This window comes from Eulemur rufifrons, chromosome 9 (assembly GCF_041146395.1).
Source record: "Eulemur rufifrons isolate Redbay chromosome 9, OSU_ERuf_1, whole genome shotgun sequence".
Lineage (NCBI taxonomy): Eukaryota > Metazoa > Chordata > Mammalia > Primates > Lemuridae > Eulemur > Eulemur rufifrons.
The window spans coordinates 36,467,515-36,489,975 of NC_090991.1; the positions used below are offsets into that span (position 1 = coordinate 36,467,515).

Sequence of the window (22,461 nt, forward strand, 5' to 3'; positions counted from 1 at the left end):
GGGAGGAGTGACACCTCTCTCCCTCCATTATGTGTCCAGTCTTAGGCATCAGTTGCCCTCCTGGCTCTTAACGTGGAGAGAAAAGAGGAAAGACCTTTGGACCTGGCCTTGAGATCCTGGAAGAGCTCTTTTGGACCTAGCCTTGGGATCCCAGCATCCTCTTTACAAAATTATTCTCTTCCCTGGGCGTCTGTAAGCCTCCAACTGGGTTGCCTGGACCTGAGCAAATACAGCGAGGTAATATGGAAACGGAGGGGTAAATACAGTGTGGCAGAATCCCCAACCCCCTCCTTTATGTCTGAGAGGGAGATAGCTATAGAGATGTCATACTGAGACAAAAAAGCGGCTCTGGCTTGAGAGACACTGGCCAGACCTCCGCAGCTGGGTAGATGTCAAACATGAAGCTCACTGCTGAGCCTGGTGGGAAAAACTGTCCACCTTAACTTAGAGCCCAGCACTAAGGTCCTAGGAGACTCCCAGGACATTCTTCAAGCCAGTCTTCTTGGTCTGGTTAGGCTGCTCCTTTCTGCTTGTCTTTCCTGGTTCATTTTCTCCTGTACATCTTTTGGTTTGATACCTTGGGGCAGATCAAAGAGACTGAGGAGACTGAGGTATCCTAGTCATGGCCTCAGTAAAGCTGGGGAAAGAGAAGCCCCTCTGTCCCCTCTTGACCTAGGACCTTTCATGGAGAGGCACCATGTCGTCTACTCACCATGCTCACTGGAAACAGAAGAGAGAAAAAGGGATCAGATTTTAGCAGAAAGGATAGAGGTTAGACCATATGGAAAAACTTACTCACAGGATGAAAGACTTTAGAATGAGTCTACTTTACTTTAGAGACTTTTCTTCTGCCTGTTTCAGTCTATGCCTACCCAAGGAGCACTGTAAGAACAGGGTTACTTTTCCAGGCCTCTTCCAGAGAGCTTAGCACAGTTTCCACACAGTGCACCTCTGCTCAGTCCTTCTAAATGTGGTATATGTGGTGGTTAGATCACAGGTTTCGGAAGCAGACGGCTCTGGGTTTCAGTGCCATCTCTGCCACTTACCAGCTGTGCTACCTTGGCAAGTCACTTAACCTCTTGGAGTCCTAGTTTCCCTGTCTGTGAAATGCACATAAACAGCTACTCCTTAAGGTTGTAAGAATTTCAGGAATAATGTCTGTAAAGCACCTAGGACAGTGCCTGATAGTTAGTAGGTGCTCAGTCAACAGTGGCCGATGCAATAGGGCACTACTACTTTTATGAAGTCAGCAGGGCTGACATTGCTTCAAAGACTCCATGATTCTCCTAAGATTATTGGCTAAATGCCATCTATCATGTAGAATGTCCATAGTTTTATATGTAGTGTGGAGTATGGGTGGCAGTCCCCTGGAAAGGAAGTAGCTCCAATCCCTTGACTCAGACTCCCCAAGAAATCACTCCCCTCCATTCCCATGCTTCCCAAGCCTGGAGCACCTTAGTCACTGTTCTGCCTAGAAGTACAGCTTCACTCAGAACGGAGCTGGGAGAGATAGTTATTAGAAGGATAGCAACAAGTAGCATTTGCCAGGCATTTTATGGTTTATCAAGTACATTTACCTGCCTTAGCTCTTTTGATGCCCACAACAACCTAGTAAAGAAAAGGTGTCTGGACACAGTGGCTCATGCTTGTAATCCCAGTACTTTGAGAGGCTGAGGTGAGAGGATCACTTGAGGCCAGGAGTTCGAGACCAGCCTGGGCAACATAGTGAGACCTTGTCTGTATAAAAAATAAGAAAAATTATCCAGGCATGATGGCATGTGCTTGTAGTCCAGCTACTCGAGAGGCTGAGGCAGGAGGATCGCTTGAGCCCAGGAGTTCAAGGCTACAGTGAGCTATGATTGTGCCATTGCACTCCAGCCTGGGCAACAGAGCAAACCCCCATCTCAAAAAAAAAAAAGAGAACTCCATTTATTGAGTGCTTACTATGCACAGGGCATTATACTGGGTGTATTTTTTAAGTATGTTTAATTAAAGTCTATAGAGTATTTTATCACCTAGATATGCTGTGATTTATAAGACTCATCTCCTATTTTTAATCATTTAGATATTTTTATTGTTATAAATAATACCACAATGAATATCCAAACACATAAAACTTCATGCACTTTTATTGGTTAATTCCAAGAAGTGGAATTACACTGGTCAGCAGATACAAATACCTACCCTCCATGGTTATGTCCATTTTATTGGTGTACCCAAATGAGAATAATATCTATTAATCTTCCCCTTTGGAATTCTACAATAAAAACACAAGGTAGCCCCTTCTTCCTCCTATACCCAGCAGAGACGTTAATAATCTATCATAGCTTTTTAAAACATTGATCATTATAGATTGACATGCAGCTGTAAGAAATAATGCAAAGAGATCCCTTGTACATTTTTCCTACTCTCACCAAATTTTAACATTTTGCAAAACCATAATATAATATCACAACCAGAATATTGACATTGATATAATCTACCAGTCTTATGTAGATTTATCTAGTTTTACTTATTCTTGTTTATGTATATGTGGGTGTATTAAGTGCTATATAATTTTATTACCTGTGTAATTTCAAGTATCTACCACTACAGTCAAGAAGCTGAACAGTTCTAACACCACAAGTAATCCTCATGTTCCCCTTTTATAAACACACCTCCCTCCCTCACTCCCACCCCCCTCATCCCCTTCTTAAGCCTTGGCACCACTAATCTGTCCTCCTTTCTAAAATTTTGTCATTCAAAAATGGAATTATATAGTATATCACTTTTTAGGATTGTCTTTTTTCATGTAGCATAATTCCCTGGAGATCCATCCAAGTTATAGTGTATATCAATAGTTCATTCCTTTTATTTATTCCATGGTATGGATGGATATACCACAATTTGTTTAGCCAGTCACCTGTTGGAGGACATCTGGGCTGATTCCAGTTTTTGGCTGTTACAAATAAAGCTGCTATGAACATTCATGTACAGATTTTTGTGTGAACATAAACATTTTTTTACATTACCAAGTTGCCCATCAGCAAGGTTCTTTCACTTTGTACTCATTAGCAATGAATGAAATAGTTCATTTCACTTGGTTTGCTGAGTGTTTTGTTTTGTTTTTAATCTTTTTTTTTTTTTTCTTTTTAAGAGACAGGTTCTCTCTCTCTCTGTTATCCAGGCTGGAGTGCAGTGGCACAATCAGCTCACTGGAACCTTGAACTCCTGGGCTCAAGCGATCCTTGCGCCTCAGCTTCCCAAATAGATGGGACTACAGACACATGCCACCACGCCCAACTGATTTTTTGTAGAGATGAGGTCTCACTATGTTGACCAGGCTGGTCTTGAACTCCTAGCCTCCTCCTCCTGCCTCAGCTTCCCAAAGTGCTGAGATTACAGGCATGATCCACCATGCTTGGCCATGAGTGTTTAATATTCACAATTATTAAACTTCCTAGCCCTTTGGAGATGGCACTACTATTATCTCCATTTTATAGACAAGGAAATTGAGGCTCACAGGAAGTCATTTTCCCAAGAGTACATGCTGTTAAGTGGCAAAGAGGACCGTGGAACCCAAGATAATAGGGTTCTTTCCACCACACCAGACTTTTTCAGGGGAAGGCCTTTCTACATTTGACTAAGGTTGCTGGGAAGAGGGTATGGTGTGGGTAGTACTAGCAGAGTGATGTTGGAGGCAGGGAGAGCACTGGAACAGCCTGGGTCGACTCAGGTCCTCACAGCCAACTTTGGTTCATAGATTAGATGAGCAGCAGTGTCATGGAGCAAGGGACAATATGGCATGTGCCCTTGAAATTGTTTCCCCTTTGCCAGAGAAGAACAAGGCTGAAGTGGATGGAGCCCTTGAGCAATCTATCCACAGACCTGAGACCTGAAATGGGGAAGGGAGGATCTAGCCTTTGGATGTCTATCAGGGGATGAGTGCTCAATGTACAGTTGAATGTATCTCTGAGGTCTGAGGAAATTGAGGCCAATGACAATTGAGTTGTCTATTCTGGAGAGTAAGGGAGATATAGCACTTTTTTGTTGTTGTTTTTGGTGATGAGGAACTATAGTTTGTTTACACACACATACCCTGGGCAGGCTCAGTGTCTAGGACATGGTGGAGAAGGGACAAGAAAAGTGTAAGCAAAAATGTCAGTCTGGTGCTTAGTGCTGACTTTACCACTGCTCTTCCCCTCTGACTGAATCATGGACAGCTAAGTCAGGAAAAGCTAGAGAAATCGTTTGGTCTGTCCCTCAGCCTCTGGGCACTGGTCGAAGCTGACAGGTGGAAACCTAGAATTGGCCCAGACGTGATGGATGGTAGAAATGCCAACTCGAAGAAGAGGAGGTTTGGCTTCTCTCCTGGGAGCTCTGTCTGGCCAAAGGCTGCCACCTCCCACCTCCTGCTGGAGCTGGCTCTTTTATGGTTGATGTTACCATTGCTCCCTTGGCCTGCTCTAGTAGCTGTGCACTCATAATAGTTTTCCCCATTTACTGACAGCTCTGGAACCAGGCTGAGATTACAAATCACTCTTCTCCAACTTCTTTGGCCCATCAGGAACAGCGTATCTCCCAGTAGCACCCATTGTCCCTGCCCAGTAATTCCAGCCATGGGGGATATAAACACTGAGGCTGAGACCTGGAATGGGGATTATAGGGATTATATAGGGACCACACTGCATCATGGAAACAACTGGAAATACCCATTCTAATCCTCTGTTTTTGGTTGGAAGTTCTTAGACAAAGGAGACCACTCTTTACTGGCTCTTTCCCCTCCTCCTCACACTGAGATTTCCTGACACTCGGAAGTCCTGAATGTGGCCGGGAAGACAGCCACCTTTCTTTGGAGCCAAGATGGTAAGGAAATCTCAAGACCCTCCCCATCTTGTTCCCTTTCCTTGGCTGCTCCTCTATTCCAGGCCCCCTCCTTTCCTGCCACCACTCCCTTCCCATTCCTCCTTTCTCTTCTCCTCTCTCTCTCTCTCTCTCTCTCTCAGCAAGTTTTTTATGTGATTACAGGCACTGCATGGTAATTAGTGCTAAACTCATTTGCACAACTACAGTTAATTGGCTACAACAATTAATTAATGTGTTGGAAATTTGGCACTGGAAAAAAAAGTTTGTCATCAAAAAAAGGGCAAAAAATTGTAGAGTGAGGTACCCATAAAAATCTAGAGCAGGCTTCAAAAGCCCAGCTGGGCCTCAAACTTCAGGCCTGCCTCAAATGCCTTTATACTGTCAACTTCAACACGTTTTCCTCTTTCATTTTTTCCCTCCTTTCTCTCTTTCCTTCTCTTTTTTTTTCTTTTACTTTTTTTTTTTTTTACAACTTAAGCAAACTCATTTCCCTGATAAAATATAGCATGACTAATGGCTAGAGCATGTAAAAATCATTGGGAAAATGTCCTTGGAAGACGAATGCATTTTCAGCAGAATAATTAACTTAATTAACAAATTCACATGCATATTCATCAGGCTATTAATGTCTTCTCGGCTCAGCTTGATGAACATTGCGGTAATAACCATCTCATTTACATACTGCATTCTACTGCGATCCAAAACAGAGACAACATACAGGCGTATACACACACACACACACACACACACACTCCCGAATACACACAACATGCCTAGGCCTCTCTTGACTTTCAGGTTAGATGGGAGTGTATTTGTGTGTGCTGGGGGGAGCGGTGAGGCAGGGAGTGGGTGAGCGGGAACCCCGACTGGGTGGTGTGATATTTTGAGGGTCATGAGTCAGGTGAGCTACGGATGCCCACATGTGGATGTCTGAGAGAACTTCTCTCTCTCTCTCTCTCTCTCTCTCTGTCTCACTCTGCCTCTTTTTCCTTGTTTCCTTTTCTCTGTGTCATTTTTCTCTCTTCTCTCGCTCTCTGCCCCCCCCCCCCATATCTCTAGGGAAAAACTTGGTATCCGTGCCAACTTTTTTCCCCCTCCCCTCCTCCCTCTCTCTTCTCCTTCCCCTCTCCCAACTGCTGCCAGCCGGCATCAGCGCCGAATTGCCATCTCCTTGAGCTCTCTGTGGAGCAATCTCAGAGAGCAGTAAGGTGTGACGCGGAGCTCTGCCGGCTTCGCAGCACCGCCTGCGGAAAGAGCGCAGGATGGCGGAGGAAGATTAAGAGAAATCGCGAGCAGGGCTCGGCTGCCATTGGTGTGTGCAAACGCCGAGGAGGAAGGGAGAGGGAGAGCAAGGAGGGGGGAAGAGAAAGGGGGGAAAAACCAGCAGCTGTCGGCCTAATTCTTCTAACACTCTGCTTGTGGTCATATTAGAAAAACAGATTATGCCCCTCGGTGCCACTCACTTATACTTGACATACGTTAATGTTCTGTGTCTCAGTTCTCCGGATCTTGAGGACGGTGGACTTAAGATCGAAGAGGATGGGAGCCTGGGTGGCCAAGGGGCACTGAAAGACCCTGCCCTCTCATTCTCTCCTAACCTCCAATCCCAGTCTCTTTTCGCCCTTTAGAAAGCAAGCCTGGGCCCAGTTTGCATCTGATGCCACCATTTGGCCCTGCGTTCTGCAACCCCTTAGGAGGTACACAGGTCAGAAGACACCTGAAAACCCTTTCCCCTAAAAGTCACCCCTCCTTTAGAGCCTTAATAGGTCGCTTTAGGACCAAGTGAGAACAGCTTTGTAGCACCCCAACAACCTTTCTACCTTCCCCTCAAATCAGAAGTTAGGGGTAAGAGAAAGGGATCTATGATGGTAGGTGCTCCAAGAGGGGGTTACAGAGAAGCCATAAGCAAAACCAGGCTAGGATTGTTTCTGGGTTACTATGGAAACCAGGTTCCCTCCTCCTTGCAGGAAGGGAGGAGTGCCTGAGGGCTTCCTCATTCCACCAATCCTGAAGGTTGTAAAGGCGGAGTTTACTATGGCCTGGGGAAAGGGCTGGTCTTGGAGGACAGCTGGCCTGCCAGTCTGAGCCCTTTGACCCCCACCTTCCCTACCCTCCCACCCCAATATTCAGTCAAAGGAGGCTTTTTCCTCTGGTGCCTTGTCCTCTATGGAGACCTGTTGCTTAGCAACCACTAGTGTCTTCTTCCTAATAACTTGCAGGGACGGAGAGATATAATATCTGTGTCTATATTCGGTTCCCCTCCCCTGTCTATTTATATTTAATAACTGAAGCCCTGTCTTGGGTTCCCTTGGCACCTGTCTGAGAGGGCTCTTGGAGGGATTAAGCTGCAGCCTGAAGAAAGAAGGTTACACCTGAGGAAGAACTTCTGAACAGGGAAGAGTGGGAGAAAAGACTGGAATAGGTAGGGGATCAAGGGAAGCTGTGGAATCATTCTCTTAAGTATAGTATAGAGTGAGGAAAAAAGTATTTAGAACTTGGAATGTGGGAAGGGGGTGTCCACAGGGATTCTGAAGGGTCAGCTCCAGGACCTGGAGTGGACCCCAACAGCGGCTTCCCAGGCTGGCATTTTCCACTCCCCACACCTGTCCCTGCTCCTGCTTCCAGGCCATTTCCAGTCTAGGTCTCTCTTGTATTTCTGTATGTGAGAGGCCATCAGACCTTATATTTCCTGGTGTCTGGATGTTGGTATGCAGGAGAGGGGACTGTGCTGATGTGTGGCCACCAAGGTCTGGGTATCTCCCAAAGATTTGCAGTCACTAGGAAGGAGTTCCTTTAAGCTCTCTGCTAGAAAACCCCACACCTGATCTGCCAGTGGGAGCTGTACAATATCACCCAAAACTGAACAAGGAACGTCTACATGGCCTGTATACAAAAGTCAGGGGACCTGGGTTTGGGTCCCCCTCTCCTTACTCTCCTGTGATCCCCAAATTATTATCCACTTAATTTTTAAAGCCCTTGTTGCCTCATCTGTAGGCCAAGAAAAATAATAATAATGTTTACCTCGCTGAACTGTAGCAGGATCAGTTAAGGTAATATGTGAAAGAAAACACTCTGAAAACTAAAATATTATTTTAAGGCCTAAAAAATATCTGATTGCTGGGGAGAGGGAGACATCATGAATCCAGCTCAGCCCTGAACTTAGGAATACCCCTTCCCACAGCTCTCCTATCTGCTGGTCTTCCATTAGTTTGTTAGCAGAAGGGGTATCACTCTTTGCCCTCTGGTTGGTGGGGCAGGAAGCTATAAATCAAAATCAAACTTGAAGCCTTCCAGGGAGAGTCATGTGGCTTGTCCCTATCATCCTTCTCACCTCCAGTCCCAACCTCTGACCTGTAGTCCTCAGCAGCCCTGCTGACACCTCACCCTGACCCTCCACTGTTTTCCTCGGTCAGCACCTTTACTGCCATCGTGCTAGCTCACAGACTGTACAGTTTCACCCGCCACACCCGCCTTCTCCGTACCTCTTCCAACCCGAGCCTTCTGGGGAAGACTGATGGAGTGTCTGCAATGGAAAAGGCTCTGGGTTCTACGCCGTTGTGGGTGGGCAGCGCCCCTCCCCATCTCCCCACTACTCCCTCTCCCCACCTAAGCACTCAGATTCACCCCAGGCAGTGCTGGGAGGTGTTCGAGATTCCAACTTTCTCCTCTTCTCTTCTCAGGCTCAGCTCCAGCAGCAAGGCCAGGATGGCATCTTTCTCCAAGACCCAGTCCCCAGCTCCTCTTCGTGGAAGACCAGTGCAGAGGAGGGAGTAGGTTCCCTAACCTACTTGGGCTCTATGTGATGGGACTAATCTGGAGAAGCAGGGAGAGGCCTGGGGCCTTTCACTGGAGACTGGATGGCTGGGGCTGGGGGGCCTGAGTTGACAGGAGGCTAAACCTGGGCAGTTCCTTTGTTCCAGAAATCTGGGGTCCCTGGAGTGAGGCTCAGCTTGGGGAGGGGGAGAAGGAGCTAACATTACAGAGCACCACCTGTGAGCCAGGCATAATGCCAGAGCCTTTCCATACCTGTACTCACAACTAGCATGTGAGGAGTCAGGGCAAATAGGTGTCTCATCAGCTCCCGGCATCCCTGCACAGGTGACCACCTTCTCCTTTTATTCTGTGATGTCACTGCCAATTCTCCTACAGCTTTGACTGTTCCTTCTCTGTCTCCTTTGCAAGCTCATCCTTGACACCTTAGACTCAGTCAGGTTTCCCAATTATACACTTTCATTATATATCCAACTTTCAGAGCACTTAGCAGAGTTATCTCATACTTATTTGTGTAGTCATTTGAAAAATGATCCTAGTTTCATTGGATAGGAAGTTCCACGAGGGCAGTGACCATATCTATCTGTGCTTGCCAATGTGCTCCCAGTGCCAGCAACAGTGCCTACCATAAAGCAGCTGCTTGGTAAATATTTGTTGAATGAATGAATAAATGACAAAGGGATATCTCTCTGGCCTAAACTCAGCTTCTTAGCCACTCCCTCACCCTGAGCTGACCCACCCCAGTGCATGGACCAGGGAACAGGGTACCTGGGAGGTCAAGCTGCCTCGTTCTCTCTGGAAAGAGCTATCAGGACAGGACCAGCCCTAGTTCCAAGATACGGGGCCTCTGCTGTGCCAGAGTCTGGCCCTGCCTGTCTGCTCTCTAGCCTCTCCAGGGATTAAGAGAATTCAGAGTCCCCCAAATTTTTTCCCACATGGCGGCCTGAGATCACTCATGTGAGCTGGAAGGGAGAGGAGTTCCATCAGAGAAGGGCGCTCTGAAGAAAATCTCTCTTTTCTGCTTTAGCTGGGACTGCCGAGACCATTGCTACTGCCCCTCTGTCTGTTTCTGTCCTCTTCCCCTGGGCTTCAGGGAAGGAGATGGTTAAACCAAGTAGGAAGGATAGACACTTTACCAAAAGCAGGACAGGCTGCTTGCTCCTTGAAATGTCTGGGGAGCTGGGTTATGAGCCTCAGCCAGATAACTGGAGCAGAGGAACACAGGATCCAGGAACAACAAATCCTTTGGGGCTGTACTCTCTAGACCCTAGGAAGCAGGGAGTGGACAAAATGACCTCTAGGAGGTATCCAACCTCCAGCCCAGGGCTCTGTCTGACTCCTTTTCTGCCCTTACCATCTGACCTCAAACAATATTCCCAAGTCTGTGAAGATTTAAAGTTAGGCCAGGCCTGGTAGCTCCTTGCTCTCTGTGGCCACTCCCCATTACTAACCTTGGACAAACACACGGTTACTGACCTCCCAGCCCAGAGCATCTCTCTGACCCAGCTCAGCGCCAATACCCAGTCCTCACAGCAGCCTCTCACTCAGTCCATTTATCCTAACAGTCTCCAAAGCACCCAGGTATCTGGGGTCATGGATCTGGGAGCCATTCTGAGCAGTGTTTCTCTCTTTGACCCCACCTGTTCTCTGGGCCCCTAATGAAGCAGGACAACTCAGGCTGCAGGCCAAATCCTTGTGTCCTTATCAAAGGCAACATCTGTCCCCTCTAAGAAGATAACCCTGGGGGAAAGGGGTGAGATAGGCACAAGGGAGAAACCCCAGTCTTGCCTGGGCCCTCACCCCACATTCCACTGCAGGCATACCTTGGGAGTGAGGGCCAGGAGAGCCACAGAGGCCTACACTCACACATGTCCCTGCATGGGCCTTCCTGCCTCTCAGCCCCCACATATGAGAGCCCCTCCTGGGCTTACCCAACTACCTGGGCTGCTGCTGCTGCCAAGCGGCCTTCTTTTATTCATGCGTTGTTTTATTGCTGGCAAATGCTGCTGCTTGCCGCTGTTGGAGGCGTTCCTGCCAAATCCATCCCAACATCTTGGCCTGGCATCAGGGCGGCATGCTAATGTGGAAATTTAAAGAGCCGCTCGGCTTTAAATCGGAATTTTAAATGAGCAGCAGTGCTCCGATGGGACCTGGGCAAAATCGAACAGTATCTGATCCACCCTTCCTCCTCCCACACCCATAGCATCACCCCAAGTTCCTCCCACCTCTCCCTTTGATTTGAACACTAGAGGAGGTAGTGGCATGGGACACAGCAGGGGAATAGGGAGGGAAGAGGGAGCTACCAGGGCAGAGGAATTGGTGCAAGATAGGGTCATCTGGACCATTAAGGAGCTGGGGTCCCCTACTCAGGACCAAGAAGGGATCTACTTCTTGCTGTCACGGGCAAATGGCAAAATGGAGGGCACAGGGCTGGGAGTAGTGAAACTGAGGTTTATTCCCTATCTTCCCATTTGCCAGGAATCAAGAAGAGAAGGCCTGCTCTGCAGAGAAGAGAGAAGGTAGAATTCCATGAAGACACTCAACACATAACATACATTTGTGCACAGTGGGATGTGTGTACACAGCTGTGCGTGCGGGTTGGGATGCTTGCTGAGGTCCCTGTAGCACATGTACATGTAACTCACACACCGCCCATGCATGGAGAGGAATTATCAACACACGGAGGGCAGTCTTTCTTTCCCTATCCAGGCCACTATCCTAACCCCCGGCAAGCTGGCCTCTGCAAGTTGCTAACCTACCTAAACTGTGGCCCAGGTTTTTCTGCAGATCTGAATTCCCCAGTTCCTGGCAGCTACCTGGAGTCAGCTGTGGAGACAGAGCCCCCCAGCTCCTCTACCAGGATGGGGGCCAGGAGCACCTGAGGTCATCCTGTGCGCCTGTCTTGGCCACAGTGTGGTGCCTTCTCTGTTGACCACCAGATGACAGGCTCAGACATCTCAGCTAGGAGAGGTGGTGGGCACAGCCTTGGTTTCAGAGGGAAGAAGGGGCTAATGGGAGGTGAGAGAGGCAGAATCTGTGCCTCTCTATGATCCCCTCTCCTTACCTCTCTCCAAGAGTTAGATGGCCCCTCATTATCAGAAAACATTTTTTGAGTGCCTGCCCTCAAGGAGACACCATGCTTAGTTTAGCACAGTGCCTCACAATTTTCTGGGTTGATGGCAGCCCAGAGAATCTGGATGTGCTGTCCCCAATGGAGGGTCCACAGTAACCCACATGGTAACCTCAACCTTACCCATATTAGGCTGCCAGGCCAAGGGATGCTCCCAGACCTTCCCCAGGATTCCCCCTCCCTTAAAGAAGGAGACAGCTCCTCCAGGGGCTAGTATGGCTGCCAGCCAAGCAGCTTGGGGCAGGCCTGGGGCAGGCAGCTGGCACCTGCCCACCAGATCCCCAAGGAATGCCCTCCTCCCCCACCCTCACAGCCCCATTTAGATGGCCCCTGGGCTACCAGGAGATGGAGCTCACTTCTCCCTGTTCCCAGGAAAAAATCTCAAGCTGGACAGCCCATCACCTCTCTTTCCACTGTAACCTTCTCCAAGATCCTCCATCCAGAGTAGATACACTAAAGACTCACCAGGCAAATTTTCCAGGCAGGACCAAGTGCATAATAGGTGTTGAACTGGGCCTAGGTACGAGAACTTGAGGGGTAAGGCCTGAGCTGCAATTCTGGGAGAAGTTGCTGAGGTCAAGAGATGTATGAGGAAGTACAACTCTATGTAGTGAGATAGGACAGGGAGACATGAAGGGGAGGGCCTGAATGAATCTGCCTCTTATCTAATTAGCAGCATGCAAATAATATGCAAATAACACCCTCTTTGTTTAGAGACCACAGGGTTGGTGCTTTTTGGAAGTACATTGCAGAGGGCCCTCCAGGCAGCATCTCTGAGACTCTCAGACATGGAACACCCAGGCTCAAGAGAGAGGCCAAAGTGCAGCCAGCCATCTGGTTTTAGCTTATTCCCTGGATTGGCTCATTTTCTGTGGGCCTCAGTTTCTCTGTGTGTAAAATGGCAAGATTAATTCATTGATTCCTAAGGCTTTTTTCCAGTATTGACAGTCTGGGGTTCTCTGATCTGGGGCACAGTACCAGTGCAGGGTGGAGGGGTTGATTCCATTCGGCGGGGGAAGCCAACGTCCTCGGCTCTCATGCCTCTGCTGCCCACCTCAGCAGTTCCGTCATGCCACTCCCCATTCCCCACACACCTGTCCTCCCAAATGTGGGCAGCTTCCTGAAGGCAGTGTCTCTCCTTCTGCATGTCTTTTCCCATGTTGTTTCCTCTGCCTGGAATGCCCTTCCTGCTCTGGCCCCTCATCTGGCTAAGTACCCTCTAACTCCACTAGCTTTACCTACCTTACCCCTCCACTCCCCAGTTCTGGCAAGGTGGCTCCCTTCTGGGTGCCCCTATGCACTGTCTGTTTACTTCTCTCTTTTCCCACTAGGCCATGGACTCCTGGGAATCCCCAGTATAAGTGCATTAGTTTCCCAGGGCTGCTGTAACAAATTACCACAACCTTGTGTCTTAAAACAACAGAAATTTATTCTCTCACATTTCTGGAAGCCAGAGGTTCAACATCAATTTCACTGGGCCAAAATCAAAGTGTTGGCAGGGCCACACTCTTTCTGGAGGCTCTAGGGCAGAATCTGTTCCTTGCCTCTTTCAGCTTCTAGTGGCTGCTGCATTCCTTTACTTGTGACCCCATCATTCCAATTTCTGCCTCCATCTTCACATCACCTTCTGTTCTTCTGTGTGTGTATAATCTCCCTTTGCCTCTCTCTCTCTCTCTCTCTTTTTTTTTTTTTTTTTTTGAGATAAGGTCTTGCTCTGTTGCCCGGGGTAGAGTGCAGTGGCATCATCATAGTTCACTGCAACCTCAAACTCCTGGGCTCAAGCAATCTTCCTGCCTCAGCCTCCCAAGTAGCTGGGACTACAGGCACATGCCACCATGCCCAGCTACTTTTTCTATTTTGTATTTTTTTTTTTTTTTTTTTTTGCAAGATCTCACTCTTGCTCAGGCTGGTCTTGAACTTCTGGCCTCAAGCAATCCTCCCACCTCGCACTCCCAAAGTATTGGGATTACAAGGGTGAGCAACTGTGCCCAGCCCTTTGCCTTTCTCTTATAAGGACACTTGTGGTGTTATGTAGGGCCCACCTGGATAATCCAGAATAATCTCCCCATCTCAAGATTCTTAATTTAATCACATCTGCAGAGACCCTTTTTCCAGATACGGTAACATTCACAGGTTCTGGGGATTGGGACATGGACATATCTTTGGGAGCCATTATCAGACTACCAAAATAAGCAAAGACATTTTTAAATGTATCATTTATTATCTACCATGTGCCAGACACTCTACATTTTTGTTACTTTAATTAAGTTTTGCAATAACCCTGAAAGGTAGATATAAATGGCTCTAGACCAGGAAACTGGGGCTCAGGGAGATTGAGTCACCTGCCCAAGGTCACATAGTTGGTAAATGTCAGAGCTGCGATTTGAAACCAGATGAGCTTGGCTCCAAAGCCAGCATGCTTTTGCCTCACCAATGGCCCCTGAGCCTACCCCAGGCCCTGGCACAGATTTCTTGCCTGAATGGATGTTCAGAAAGAGGAAGATAGGTGGACAAGAGAAGGGAAGATGAGGCCCAGCTTCCTAGTGATACTGGCTTAAGCTTTCTTTTGCCAAAGCCCCCTTGCCACCCTCTTAGTCTCTCCCACCAACCCTGACCCCTTGTTTCAGAAGCCTGGAATCCCCTGCAATTTGCAGCCCCCCTGCCAACTACTGCTGCCCAGAAGGGTGGCACAGTGCCTGGACTTCAGGCAGGAGCTATCAAATCACAGAACCAGAGAGACGTCTGGAGGTCACCTCATCTAGCCCTCTGCCCACATCCAGGCCTGTGCGTGAGGACAGGGGCAGACAGGGTCAGGGTAGGGGCAGCAGAAAGGTGAAGCAGCCATCTCTCTTCCTTCCGCTGCCCTTGCTCCTTTCTCACTTCTTACACAATTTATATTGGGAAGCCCTCATTCCGGTCTAACCTTGCAGACATCATGCATAATGAAAGCTGGCGAGAGTCAGAAGGCCTACGACCCAGTCCTAGAGTCTCCAAAACATAAAAGGAGATTTTTGGCTAATCTCTTCACCTCTCTGGGCTTCTAAGTCTTGATCTTTAAAATGTGATTGATAATAGTGATGATAATAATAATAATAGCCATCTCACAGGGATGTTGCGGGGGGATAAAAACACCGCTCAGGAAAGAAGTGTCCAACCCACAGCGTGGAGCAAGGCAGGTGCTGCAGGAATATTTTACAACGGCCCTCAGCCCTCCAGCCGAAGTCCCCTCATCCTGGATAACACAGGGCTCTGCTCACCTCAGCCATTCTGGTCTGCCTTGCGCGCTAGACTGTGAACTCCTCTTGGCAGGATCTTGTTCATTTTTAATCACCGCTCGTTCCCCTCCCCAGTGTCTAGCCCATGCTCAGGCACGTAGGCTCAATATACATTTAACAAATAAACGAGTGAGAGTACGAGTCGGACTCGGACCCCGAAGTCCCCAGAGGCACAGAGCCTGACTCCCGCCAACAACCCTTCTCCTCACGACCCTTTCCCCTGGGGTCCAGGCGGCGAGGGTAGCGGCGGGGAAAGAGGCGCTGCAGCTTTAAGATTTCTCTCGGGCGTCCCGGTTGCCAAGGCGCCGTTGCCAGGGGCCTGCGCGGAGCTGCGTCCGGCCTTCGCGCGCCGGCCCCGGCTTTCCTCCGCCGCCGCTGCTGCTGCTGCTGCTGCCGCCGCCGCCGCTGCCGCCGGGCCGCGCTGGGCTCGGCTACTCCGAACCGTCTGGCGGACTTGGCACTGGCCCCCGCTCCTCAGTGCCCCCGCAGTGCGTGGCAGGCTGCGGCTTCATTATCCTGATTGATTCCTCCTGCTCCCCGACACCGTGGGGGCCCAGGCCAAGGAAGGGGGGCGGAGGCGGCATCTGCGGGCCCCTGCCTGGGCCCTCGCTCCCATCGGCTCTTCAGGCTGCCGGCCCCTTGGTGCCCTGCTGCGGCTGGCAGGGCAGGGAGGGAGGGCCAGACCCCGGCCTCTGCCCCCTTGGTGGGCGGGCAGGGACCCAAGGAGGAGCAGAGCACCGTCCGGCTATGTGCGTCTGCCCAAGTGCCCGCTCTGGGCCACGAACGGCTGTCTTCATTTTGCCTTCTCCAGGAGGATATGGAGGGGTTCGGGTGGGGAAGGAGCACGGTGGGGGACTGACAACTTCAGGAGAACAAGTCCCAGCAAAATGGGAAAGGTGACATCGAAGAGCGTTGGTCACGTGGGCCAAGGCCTGGTGACATGGATCTTATCACGTGACTTCCTGGGCAGCTTAAGTGCAGTTCTCAGGGGAGTCAGGGACAGGGTCTGCCCAAGCCACACAGGACACCTGGCATGGATGTAAGCTCAAAGGAAGGTCTCTGTGAGGGAGAGGACCTGTCCCAGAATCTGGCAGAGTGTGCCCACCTACCCCCAAACTTTAGTGCTAAGACCTTAGTAGAAAGAACATTTGGGAGCCAGGCCTGAGAACGGAGTCTTTCTAGTTCTGCCACTTGGTTTGTGAACTGGGCAAGTCACTTTGCCTTTCTTAGCCATGGTTTATTCTTCTGTGCAATAGGGCTAAGACTTCACGGTTGTCAGTGACTAAATGGGATGATATGTAATGTGTTGATGGCAGGACCCTACCTAAGTTCTCTGGCAAGAAGAAAGGGAGATGAGGGGCTGGCTCCATCCCTCCTATTTGGGTGGATCCCATTGAGGGAGGTGAGTCCCTTCCATATGCTTAAATCCCTTCTTAACTAGAAAGATGACCTTGAACTTTCCAGCCAAAGCTGCCCCCTTGTCAGAGTAGAGGGGCAAAACTGCTCTCCACCTCAGTGGCATGACATGGATTCAATATCTAAATTCACATCAGGCTCTCCGCCACTCCTGTCCCTCTCTGCGTGGGGCTTCTCTTTCTACAATCCCTGGCAGTCTCCCTCTAGTGCCCCAGCCCTGTCCTGTCCAAGGGCCAGACATGGGAAATTTCTTATATGGGCTTGGCCCATTTGGGTAACCCCACCCTTTAGTCGTCCTCCTCACCCCTGGAAAAGAGGGAGCTGGTAGAGAATTTGAGGCCATTTTCCCAGACCTGTTGTGTTTGTGAACACTATCTGGGCCACTCTGGCAATGCAGTGTCTATCTCTGGGCCTGTTTCCTCTTCTGTAAATTCATTAATGTATTCTTCCAACCCATATTTACTGGTGACCACAGTGTGGCAGCATGGTGCACTCAGCAGGTGAGCATGTGGGAATGAACACAGAAGGGGTGGGAAGAACTCCGCTGTGAAACCACTGATCTTCTGCGGGTCAACAGATGCATACAGCAGCCTCTCCAATACAAGGGGGGTTTGCTGCAGGGGGACCTCCCAGATTCTAGAACATTCCACAGTGTCATGATGCTTCCCCTCTCCTTCCTGAATACCGCAGACTCTTGCTCTGGACTCTTTAGTAAGAGGCTAATTACTTTCCTATGGGGAAAAGACAGATTCTAAAATTTGAGTCTAGGGCTTTTGTTCAATCCCTTTTGTTGGAATTACTTATTTTTACAACAATCATGCATTACTTTTATATTCAAGAGGAAAACACAATAAAAACATTCCCAGTTTGGAAAAAAGATGCCAGGGAACATTTTTTTCCTTTGGTAACCAGAGGCAGGTCAGCACGTGTATCTAGGCCTGCTAAGCCGCCCAGGACTCTTGAACAGTGTGGCCTCGTGTGTGCCTGCCTCAGTCTACCCACTGGCCCACCCACCCCTGTCTGGCCTGCTCCATCCTCAGTGCCTGTCGCTCTCGGCTTCACTTCCTATTAATACAAGCCACGTGGGACCCTGGCTGTGGCGTCTCCAGGCAGAAGAGGAAGCCATAGCCGCCTAGTGGCTGCCAGGGAGGCTGGCAGGAAGGGGCATCTCCAGCAGGCATCTCCTGGGAAACAGTGAGCTCCCCAGAGAAGGGACATTTGGAAATAAAATCCCTGCCTCTGTGTGTGTGTGTGTGTGTGTGTGTGTGTGTATGTCGGGGTGGGAGAGGGAGTTAGGAAACCTCCCCAGCCCCTGTGCTCTTCTCTCTCCTCAGGGAAAGCCTCTCTCAGCAGCCCTCCTCACTGCCTCTCCAACTCCAGCCCCTGTAGGTTCTGCTGGGACTGGACAAGTGGCCTAGACAATGTCCCTTCAGATTCATGATACAGTGGAGAAGTCAGAGGCCCAAGTGCTCGGCTTCCCTGCCTCACCCTGTGGCTCTGGCTTATCACACCTCCCTCTCTGAGTCCCAGCCTCCTCCTCTGTAAAATAAGGGAACTGGATGAGATTTTCTTGTCATTCTTAGTCCCTACGTTGGGGCTCCTCCACAAAGCCCAAAAATACAGTCAGGGCATTCTAGGCCATTCTTTCCTGCACTTAGAACAGATATCTGATGGGAGCTCATGCTTCCTTGTGTGACCTTGACTGGTTGCTTAAACCAGTCTGGGCCTGTCATCTGCACATTGATTCATTCAGGTATTTGTAGGTGCTTTTTGAGAGTGAAGTCTACACTAAGAAGGTCCAGAGGTAACCCACATTTCCATGAAAGAGGCTTCTCAGTTCTCCCTTACTGTCCTGTACCAGAGGCCAGCTGCATGCCACGTTCCTTTCATGATAGCCCCCTTCAGGAGGAGCTTGAGGGCCCTGGAACCTTCTTTCCCATAGTGTCCAGAGCCAAGTGAAGGGAGAAGCCATGGTGTGTCCTGAGAAATAGGGTTGGAGGTGATGTTCCTGCCCCCTGCCCTCTCTCACCCCCAGCTGTTTCCCTTTGCTCTCCTTTGCCCTTGAGGGACCAAGCCCCCACTCCCAGCCCAATCCACCCTTCTGCAGTAAAATTATGGGATGCCAAAAGTGGGGACAGGAGCCCTTTGTAATCCACAGGCAGAGGTCAGAGGGGCCCAAGTAAAAGCAAGTGGCTCTCTCCCAACTGGATTGCCCCATCCTCGGGTCTAACCTCCTAGAGCTCCTCTTCCTCAAGGGACCCCCACCTTCGAGGCAGGCTGGCAGTTGCTGAGAGAGTTCTCCACGCAGGAGACGGCCCCCACAACTTTCAGAGGAGACAGAGGAGCTCCAGAAGGAAGAGGGCCAGGGGCCATGCAGAAGCCCAGGCCTCCTGCGATGCCCTCTCAGGAGGAAGCCTGGCCTGGCCCCCACAGCCTGGCCTGGTCCTGGGGCTTCTCAGCCCTTGGTCTGCCCGCAGGGAGAACCAAGGAGTTGGAGGTGGGAGAGGAGAAGGAAGGTGAGGGGGATGGGGAAGCTACAGAAGCAGCGAGAGAGAGTGGAGACCTGGACTCTGACTTGTCACCTTTACTGGGCACCTACTGTGTGCCAGGCGACGGGCTCTGTCCCAGTTTTCCTTGTATCGTGTCATCCAGTCCTCATCCCAGCCCCGTGCATGGTGTTATTATTCTGCTCTGACAGAGAAGGAAACTGAGACTCAGACGCATTATATAACTTGCCCAAGGTTACACAGCTTGTCAGGAGTGAAGCCAGGATCGCAGCCCAGGTCTGTCGGCCTCCAGTGGGTTCTCCCTGCTGCCAGAAAGTCCTCCTCCTGGAAAAGCAGGTCTGGGTTGGGGTTTTCAGTCAGAGCTCATCAGGATCCCCAGAGGCAAATCTATTGTCATCTGCCCTCCTCCTCCTCACCCATCTGCCAGGCAAGTCGCAGGTGAGCCCCCTGCCACGGCCCCTGCCCCAGCCCCAGGTGCCAGCTCAGCTTTGCCTGGCTCCCCGCCTCTCCCTGGTGCCCCGAAGGTGGCTCTGAGGTCGCCCCACACCCCCGTGCCTTCCATTCTGCATTTCCACATCTCAGCATGCATGGGAAAAGCAGGAGGAGAGAGGAGGTCACTTGAAGGTTGCAAGTGGGGGCTCTGATCACAGGCAAGGGATGGGGGGGCCTGGTTATCTCCCGTGATTCAAATGAACCCTCTCCCCAACTCCCACCCCCTCACCCCCAGAGACAGCCAGAGCTTTGCTTAGTTAATGAAATACAAAAGAAGGAATCAGGGGTGGGGGGGTGGCTCCAGAGCCCTGGAAAGCAAGGGAGAGAGGAAAAGTTGGGTCTCTTCCAAAGAGTTAATGTTCCACAGTATGATCGATTAGGTGTCAGATGTAATTTCAAACCAATACAAGATGAATGGCATAATTTTCCCTCTCTCATTTTAGACAGAATTAAGAATCCATTAGCTAACACAAATTTTTGGCAAGTTTAATAGGAGCTCAAATCTACATTCGGAGGAAACGCTCCCCAAAGCCTGTTTCAAGCTTTTACTTCTCAGGCCCCCTGCCTCCAACGTCCTCTCACCAGCCCGCTTGTTGTCTGTCCCCCTCATGCCCCTATCCCCTCCCCCTGGTCCGCTACATTCCCCTCCCCAACCGGCCTGAGATTAACTGGCCTGAGCCCTCTCACAAAGGCCGGGCCTGCCCACTATTGTCCTCCAGTGGCGATTGGTGGAGGGGAAGGGGTGGAGGGGCTGGCAGTGACCCAGGAAACAGGGAGAGGGGAGAGGTTGCCCATGGCCCCAAGCTCCAGACAAACCCTAGGGAGGGGGTCAATTGGGGCATTGGGCCATTTTGAGTGTCAGCTACTCAGTTTCACCCCCAGAAAAGTTGTTTTTATCCTAGACAAAGCATTACCCAGTTGATAAGGGGGACACATAGCCCATTCTTGATGCCTCTTACATTTACATATGCTAATTCACATGGTAAACCTGAGAGCTGGGAAGAACAGCTATCCCATTTTATACATGAGGAAACTGAGGCTCAGAGGGGTAGATTGGAGCCAGCTGGGCCCAGGGATGGACCTTGGCTCTGCTACTTGCTCACTTACTAGGGCCCTAAGTCACTTACCTCTGGGCCTCAATTTTCTCATCTGTAAAATGGGAAGAACATTGGTACCCAGCTCATAGGGGTTATTCTAAAGGACAAATGAGTTGGTACACATCAGGGGCTCAGCACAGGGCCTGGCGCACGAGGAAGCTCTTGATAAAGAAGAGCTTTCATGACTGTCCATCCAGGCGTAGGTGCCAGGTGTCTGCTCTGTGCCAGCCTTGTACTGGGGTTGAGACCTGGAGCATAAACTCAATCAGCTCCAGCCCTGGCCCCCGAGCTCACAGCTGGGTGGGGGAAATGGATATGTAGACCAAGCCCTGCCTTGACATAATCATGGCGGCTCACCCTCGCCAGGCGTTTACTCTGCGCCCACTGTGGGAGCAAATACTTTACACATAGTAACCCATTTACCCCTTACAATCACCTTATCAAGTAGATATCATTAGCATCACCACTATTTTCCATATCAGGAAACCGAGGCCCAGAGAAGCAAAGTGACTTGCCTGAGGTCACCCAGCTAGGAAGTGACAAGTTGGGATTCTAATTCAGACAGCCTGGTTCTGGGGCCTGTGGCTGTTAACCCAATGGATGGTGGAGCATGAAGCCGTGATAGACCATGCTCAGGGGTCTAGGGAGGCTTTGCAGAGGACAGGAAACTTGAACTAGGTCTTAACTGAAGAGTAGGAGTTTGCCAGATGAGCAAGGAGAGAAAGAGCATTCTAGGCAGGAAGAACAGCATGTGCAAAAGCACTAAAGAGAAGTCTCAGCACGGGGGGTGGTGAGTAATGCACTTGCCGCTAAAACGTGAGGTTCACGTGGAGGATGGCAGGAAAGAAGGTTGAATGGGCAGGCCAGCTTCTTCTTTTTGACAATCCTGCTCTACAAGTTGGGAAGTCCTTCCTATTGTCTAACTGCTACTGACAACTTTGCATGGCATGCTCAGGAGCTATGATGTGTCATGTTATAATAATAGGCATAGCCAGCATCTCCCATGTGCCAAATGCTTTGTATTGGTTGCCTTGTTTCTTCATTACAACAATCACATGAAGTAGGTCCTCTCATCCCATTTTTCAGAGGAGTAAATTGAGGCTCAGAGATGTTAAGTAACTTGGCCCAAGAGACACAGCCAGAAAGTGACAGAGATAGCCTTCAACCCAGGTCTGACACCAGAGCCCAAACTCTTAACCACTTGCTTGCTGTGTCCTGGTAAGCAATAGGGAACTTTTGGAGGAATTTTCAGCAGTCGATTGCATTTTAAAAATAAAGTTCTGGCAGGGTGTAGGATAAGACTGGAGGCAGGGAAGCCAGTAAGGAAACTATTGCCCTGGTCCAGATGAAAGTTCCAAATGGAGAACGATGGGAGGGAAAGGCCCTTCCTGTGGATGAAAGAGAGGCCCTTTCGGAACCTAAGTAGTAACAACCATAATGCTAACTGGTAAGTGCCACCCTGTGCCAGGAACTTCCTGGGAACCATCTCCCAACTCGCACTTGCTGCAGGGCAGGTGCTATTAGCCCCACTTAACAGATGAGAAGTTGACCAACTTCTCCGGACCACACAGGTGGTCCAGGACTGGCCTGAAGCCTCAGCCTTTTCCTTGCACTCCACTGCTAGAAGGTGCCTGGGCCACGCATCAGAGGTCAGCTTTTCCCTCCTGATCTGGCTTAATATTCCCTGGGATACATATGGGGCTGGCCCTCTGTTTTGGCCCCAGTAAGTGGCCTTGAGCTGAGGGAGGTGGGAAAAGGTATGAGCGGGAGTGGAGAAGGGAAGCTGGGGAGGGGTGAGATCCAGAGCTCTGAGGATATGTTGCTGACCATTCAGGAAGATGAGTGTATTTAATTCTCTTAGTTCTTAAGAGAAGATATCTCATTCCTTCACTTCTTAATTTTTGGGAAGTCCTTCTTGCTGTCTAACT

General features: G+C 49.9%; 1 protein-coding gene across 1 annotated transcript in view; it reads left to right on the plus strand.

Annotated features, from left to right (window-relative positions):
• CDK12 (cyclin dependent kinase 12) overlaps positions 1-9,264 on the plus strand; it is a 76,371-nt gene extending 67,107 nt beyond the window's left edge. The window contains exons 20-22 of the mRNA XM_069482446.1: positions 40-237; positions 4,722-4,845; positions 8,526-9,264. The gene's annotated coding sequence lies outside the window, so the exon portion shown is untranslated. The remainder of the gene's footprint in view (positions 1-39; positions 238-4,721; positions 4,846-8,525) is intronic.
• Positions 9,265-22,461: the final 13,197 nt, after the last annotated feature.